The sequence below is a fragment of the Pinus tabuliformis genome, chromosome 8 (genome assembly GCF_031772625.1).
Source record: "Pinus tabuliformis cultivar Carrire ecotype Pingquan chromosome 8, CPIR1, whole genome shotgun sequence".
NCBI lineage: Eukaryota > Viridiplantae > Streptophyta > Pinopsida > Pinales > Pinaceae > Pinus > Pinus tabuliformis.
The window spans coordinates 923683162-923690948 of record NC_142294.1 but is presented as its reverse complement, the minus strand read 5'-3'; positions in this window follow the sequence as shown (position 1 = coordinate 923690948).

Below are 7787 nucleotides of genomic sequence, written 5' to 3'. Positions count from 1 at the left end.
ACTTTCCTGGGTTGATAATTAATGTGGCACTCGACTGTTTTATTATTAAACAATTAAAGTGACCAACATTTTGGCGCCATTGCCGGGGAAGGCGACTGAAGATTTTAAGGGTATTAACATTTTTCTTTAGAAATGCAGGATGCATGAGAGGACGCAAGAAGGTTAACCATTCAGGCGGCAAAGGCAAAGGAGGAGGAAGAAAATTTTTTATTGATGATATTATTTCAAAAGCTAAGACATCCCAGAGGTTAAGCTCTCGGAGGCCACAGACCCAGCACTCTTCCCAGACAGATTTTCAGACATAGGAAGTAGTGGGGCCATAGAGGATTATAGAATCATCAAAATATACTGAGGAACCGGTGGAAGAAGATGAAGAACCAGTAGAAGAACCAATAGAGGAAGTTAAGGTGGAGGAACCAGTGCAGGACATTGAAATCCCAACAGAAACTCCGAAGACCGGGCAAGCGCATCAGGAAAACAACAAATGGAGGATAACAATGAAGGACTTTTCGGTGGAGGTCGCAGAATAGAGGGAAGGGGAGAAAATTCTCTCTCCACCCTGGAATTCCCCATTGGAGATCTCCCCAGAGGAGTAACTCCTATGAAGAATATCCCACTTTCAGCATTACCCAATTTCCATGGGGTATCAACAGAAGATCCTGATGAATTTCTTTTTGAATTTGATATACTGTGTAGAAGCTATGACTATGTTAATTCTACTCAGAAATTAAAATTGTTTCCAGCTAATCTAAAAGGGAATGCATTAAGATGGTTCATGAGCTTGGGAGCTCATGTGATTACAACATGGGACCAGATGAAGGAGAATTTTTTGGCTAAATACCAAGATTATTGTCAAACAAGAGAAAGGAAGGAAGAATTATTCAAGATGACTCAGAAGGAGGACGAAGGTCTGGAGGACTTCGTGGAAAGGCTACAATATAACTTACAGCAATCTGATCATCTTGATATGAGTAAGTATATTCTCAAGTCAATATTGCTAAAAGGGGTACGAGATGATTGTTTAGATATGTTGAATATGCTTGGAAAAGGAGACATATCTAAGGAATCATATGATGAGATTATCAATATCTATAAAAGATGTTCGAGAGGAGCAGCAAGCAAACCAAAGAGCAAAGACAGTACATACTCAAGAGTTCAGAAATCAGCAAGTGGAGGAGCAACACGGGCCGAAATAGGTAACTTACATGAAGAATTTAAAACTGAAATGTTAAGCTCTTTTGCTTCACAAATTGATACCTTGCAGGTTAAAAAGAAGCAGGCAGAAGCAGAAGCTACTCTCGCTATTTTCTGCTCTAAATGCAGGGGAAAACACCCACTAAGGGAATGCCCCCTGGACAAGGTACCAATTTGCACTATCTGTGAAAAGGACCATGAGACTCAACAATGCCCTTCTTTGCCAGGAATAAAAGTAGCACTGCAGCCAACTGAAGAAGAAGCTGAAGCAGTGTACCTCCTCACATAGAGAAGACAATGGCAACCACGAGGACAAGGCACAAATTCTAACATGTCATTTAATCGTTGGAATAATCATCCTCCTTTTCAAACAAATTACCCACCCTTCAACCAAATGCGGTACCCACACCTTAATCAAATGAATTTCCCACCCATGCAGCAACCAAACCCTCCTTTTATTGATCCTACGATGTGGAATCCCTGGGCTTTACAGCAAACCTATTTTAATCAATGGAACTCGAATTGGACAGCTCCACAGATCCCATTCCCAAACCAATTACCTCAGTATCAGCAATCTCTGTCCTTACCATCAAATGCCCCACCTAATAATCAGACAATAAGACCCCAGCTGCCTGTACAACCTAACCCCAACTCGAATAATAATAAAGCTCTGCAAGTAATTGATGTTCAAAACCAACTGGTTTCCCCTATGCAATGTAATGACATTCATTTACGCTCTGGAAGAATAGTTGAACCCATTATTGATGACATCACTTCTGATTCTGATAAAGAAGAAATCGGAAAAGAAAAGTCATATAATGCTGAAATAGTTGGATCATCCTCTAATAACAATGCTGAAACAGCTGAAACATCCTCCAAAAAGACTGCTGAAGCAGCAGAGCCACCATTCCCTGAACGTTTGGCTCTTACTAAAACACTTGAGCCACCTGCTTTTAATCTGTTAGGAGAGCTGCATAATTTGTATGTTAAAATTCCACTCTTACAAGCACTAAGAGATGTACCGATTTATGCTAGAACTGTTAGAGATATTTGTATTAAGAAACCTGGAAAGAAAGCTAAAGACCCCCTCACAGTTCATGTGATGGGTGATCTAGCTGCTCTAATGTCAGAAAAAAAATCCCCCTGTGAAATATGGTGACCCTAATAACCCTACAGTCACAGTTCAGGTTGGTAAAACCTTTGTTTCTAGAGTTCTAGTAGATCTGGGTGCTGCAATAAACATCATGACACTTGAAACAACACAGTTACTGCAGTTAAAATTTTTTATTAGGGAAACCCCAATCATTCTAGAGCTGGTTGACTGCTCCACAATCAAACCTGAAGGAGTCATTGAAGACCTGATAATTTTAGTCGAATCTTGGAGCTACCCAACTGATTTTGTGGTGTTACAGACCAAAAATAAGTTGGGTGGTCATCCATCGATTTTAGGGAGACCTTGGCTGGCTACAGTAGATGCCTTCATCAGCTGTAGGTCAGGTTCAATAACAATTTCTAATGGATGTGAAACCAAACAACTTACTCTGTACCCTCATGCCACACCTATGATTAACAATGATAACTCTGTGTGGTTAGATTATGAGGATGATGAGACTCAACCCATCTTGACTATCGGACAAGCCCTAACTTTTAAAGATTCAACCGAAGATGAATTAATGAGTAGCTTTATTTCTGAACATTCTTCGGTTAACTCTGAAATACATGATCATTTGACTACAATCTTGGAATCTGAATCACAGCAGAATCTTAAAACTAAAGGTTTATCCTAGACATCAGCTGACACCCCCTCCAAAAGTATAGCAGTCAAAATCGAGCCTGGCAAAACATTAAATATAAACCCTAACCTAACAGATGCTGAAACACAACAGTTAATGAAGTTACTCCATAAGAATAAACAAGCATTCGCATGGGATTACACAGATATGAAGGGAATTTCTTCTGAATTATGTACTCACTGAATTTATATTAAAGAAGGATCCCACCCAGTTTGCCAACCCCAACGACGAATGAATCCCAATTTAAGGGAAATTGTGAAAGAAGAACTTCAAAAACTGTTGAATGCAGGATTTATATATCCTATATCTGATAGTGAATGGGTTTCACCATTATTAATAGTACCTAAGAAAAATGGGAAATGGAGAGCGTGTGTGGATTATAGAGCTCTGAATAAGGCTACTCAGAAAGATCATTTTCCCTTACCATTTATTGATCAAGTACTAGATAATTTGGTAGGTAAGAGATTCGTTTCCTTTTTGGATGGATTTAGTGGTTATAATCAGATCAAGATTGCACCCCAAGATCAGGACAAGACCACTTTTACTAGTCCATGGGGGACTTTCGCCTATAAAGTTCTTCCATTTGGACTATGTAATGCCCCAACAACATTTCAAAGAGCAGTGATAGGAATTTTTTCTGATATGATTAATGATTCCTTAGAAATATTTATGGATGACTTTACTCCTTATGGTGTGACTTTTGAAGATGCTTTACAAAACCTTGAAAAAGTACTTAAACGGTGTATAGAAGCACATCTTGCCTTAAGTATTGAAAAATTTCATATGATGATGAATCAAGGTATTGTTTTGGGACACTTCATTTCATTCCTAGGAATTCAAGTTGATCTAGCTAAGGTACAAGTAATTCAGACTCTGCCTATCCCGAAAACACAAACTGATGTAAGAAGTTTTTTAGGACATGTTGGATATTATAGAAGATTTATCAAGGATTTTTCTAAAATAGCTTCTCCTTTGTTTGTGTTACTTATGAAAAATTTTGAATTTAAGTGGACTGATGGTTGTCAAAAAGCATTTAATGAACTTAAACATCAATTGTCTACAACTCCCATTTTAAGAGGACCTGACTGGGCACTCCCCTTTCATATATCCTCTGATGCTTCAGATACTGCAATTGGAGCTGTCTTGGGTCAAGAAGAAAACAATATTCCCTATGCTATCTATTTTATTAGTAAAAATATGACCCCTGCTGAACTTAATTATACAATCACCGAGAAAGAATTCTTAGCAGTTATTTATGCTATTAATAAGTTTCGACATTATATTACTGGTTACACTACTTTTGTGCATATTGATCACTCGGCCATTAAATATTTAATGAACAAATCAGTTACAAATGCTCAAGTTACCAGATGGTTATTATTATTACAAGAATTTGATATCACAATTGTAGATCGACCAGGTAAAGAAAATGTAGTTGTTGATTTTCTTTCTCCGTTAAAAACTGATGAAAATATTCCAGTATATGATTCTTTTCCTGATGAATATTTATTTGTAGTATCTGCTCACTCACCTTGGTATGCAGACATTGTCAACTACTTAGTTGTAGGGAAACTACCATCACACCTATCGCACAAAGAGAAAAGAAAGATCGTTCAGCAAAGTGCTAGGTACAGCTGGATAAGTGGGTGTCTCTTTCACACAGGACTCGATCAGGAAATTCAAAGATGCATCAAAGAAGATGAATTTTATGATATATTGAAGGCTTGCCACGATGGCCCTTGTGGAGGGCATTTTGTAGATAAAAGAACAGCACACAAAGTTCTTAGAATGAGTTACTATTGGCCCTCACTTTTCAAGGATGCAAAGAAATATGTTAGGGCCTATGATAGCTGTCAGAGAATGGGCCAGCCTAATCACAGGGATGAAATGCCACTTAACCCCCAGGTAATACTTGAACCTTTTGAAAGATGGGCACTAGATTTTATAGGTCCCATCAATCCTCCATCCAATCAAAGAGTTTATATACTGGTTTGTACAGATTATATGACTAAGTGGGTAGAAGCTAAGGCACTCATCAAAGCTAATGAAGAATCAGTGTTAAATTTTCTATTTGAAGAAATCTTTGTTAGGTTTGGTCTACCTAGAGAACTAGTCAGAGATGGAGGACCTCCTTTTAATTCTCATGGCTTCAAAGATACACTCCAGAAATATCATATTAAGCATAAAATGACTACACCTTATCACCCCCAGGCAAATGGGCAAGTGGAAAGTACAAATAAAGTCATAGAAGCCATTTTAACAAAGACAATCAAGGAGAATAGAAGGGACTGGTTTCAAAGGTTTCCTAAAGCATTATGGGCTTACAGAACTACTTGGAGGAACACTACGAGTTTTTCACCTTATGAATTAGTTTATGGTAAAAATGTTGTTTTTCCTGTGGAATTTGAAATCAAAACCTTAAGGACAGCTTTAGTTATTAACCTTGATTTGACTGATGCACAGACAGCTAGGTTGCAGTAGCTTCAGGAATTGGATGAAAAGAGGTTGGATGCCATCCATCAAACAACCATGATACAACAGCAAAGAACCAGGTGGCATGACAAAACTATTAAGCACAAGCAGTTCCAAAAAGGTAATTGGGCTTTACTGTATGACTCCTGTTTTGAAAATTTTCAGGGGAAATTAAGAACAAGGTGGCTAGGACCTTATGAATCAGATGTTGTTTTTCCAAATAGAACAGTCAGATTCCTAACGATTGATGATAGCAGAACACCATTATTAGTGAATGGGTATCGACTCCGTTTGTATCAACGACCTATTTCTAAAGAGGATTTCAAAGCTACTTGCATGATACACATACACTATACCTTTTTGGGGGAACCAGCTATCCCTCAATGCACTTAATTTCCTGTTTATATATTTATTTTTAGATTAGATTTCTTAACTAATAATCCCTATCAAGGGTTGCCATGTTACAATTAATTATTTTGCAAATCTTAGCTTTGGATGGTGGCTGAAAAAGAAAGATTCCAATATAGGAAGAATTAATTCGTAGATTGGAAAAGCATCACCATGTCATTCCAGATCATAATCCATTTCCTGTTGCTGATACACCATTCCCCGTTGTTGATACACCATTTTCCTGTTACTGATACACCATTTCCCGCTAATGGTACACCATTTCCCGCTGCTGATACACCATTCCCCGCTCCTGATACATCATTTCCCGTTGCTGATACACCATTTCCCGTTGCTAATACACCATTTCCCGTTACCGATACACTATTTTCCATTGCTGAAACACTACTTTCCAGTGTCGACACACCAAATCCCACTGCTTAAACACCAATCTTTTCTATTTTCCTAAATATCCCCATTTTTACCCCCGAGAATGAACTATTATTTCAAAAATAAATATATCATTCTTTATTCAAAGGAATCAGCCATTTATCCTATTAATAATACCCCTTCACTACTGCCTCTTGTGAATAATAAAAACCTCATGTATAAAAACCCTCACACCTTACAAACCCTTTTTTTTTATAATGATCATTGACCTCTTAAGGACAAGGTAACACTTTTCAGTGCAACAACCAAAGGTAATTGTAAAGGTATGCATGTTATGTGTGAATATTAAATTGTAGTTAATGAGGAGATAGTTGACATGACCGCTAAAAGCGTCGTACTGCCAACCATATCATTCAGCCGCAGTTGGGGGGATTACCGAAATATCGTAATAATTACAGGACACGCCCATCACCACCATCCTTATTCCTCCTGGTTGTGTCTAATACACCTCGCTTATGCCTTACCACGTCATAATTTCATTTTGCAACGTTTTGCTTCGTTTCGACTTCGACAACTCGGCTCTGCACTGTGTATTCTGCCTAAAACAGTAACCATGGGTGGAGATGTTGTTAGACATGAACTGGGCTTGACGGAATTACTGGAACTTTACCCAGATGCATACCAAATCTTCCTTCAGGCAAGATGGGTGGACTATTTTAGAAGACTTCCGGAATTTGATTTGCAGCAAGTTCTCGAATTCGCATGCAACTTGAGGGAGGGGTATTCTACTGTCCAAGGGGTGAGAATCCCAGTAACAGAAGAAGACATAGCACAAGTTTCTGGTCTTCCAACCAACGGAATTCGCTGGTTCAGTAGGAAGCATCTTATCCTCAATGCGCAGCAAGATTTCCTGCTACCTAGGGAGCAGGTGGAAGCCAAAGGCAGGGGTGTTGTGCTTCGGTCATTACCACTACCTTGGACAAAAGTTGTAGAATTCATCAAGAACTACTTCACTTGTGAGGGCCACTACCAGGTAGTCTACCAACATGACTTTGTCTTATTAAATCATTTGCGGCATGGTCGTCTAGTAAATATGCCTTATTATCTCCTTGGATGTCTGAAAAATATGGCACATTACACTGCGAACGCTAGGCATCAACTCCTCTGTCTCACGCACCATCATTTGGTCCAACTCCTGATAAATAGAGGCTTCACCCTGCATAACCCACCTCCCCTCATTAACCCTCCCCAGCAAGCTGAGGAAAATCCTCAGCAAAATGAAGAAAATTCCCAGCAAGAAGTTGAAACTCAGCAACCAGCAGCAGGAACACCCCAATTAAGCACTGAAAATCTGCTGCAGTCCTCACCCCATGATGAAGCCGAACCATCCACTCCCATAGTTCACATCCCTACTGATGATTCAGACGAGGATACCCTCATCACTTTCCTTAAAAGGAAAAAGCAACAAAAAACTGCAACCCCGTCAAAAAGAAGAACCAGGGCCTCAGTAAAGGCAGCTACTATTTCTGATGATTCCCTGAGTAAAAGTCC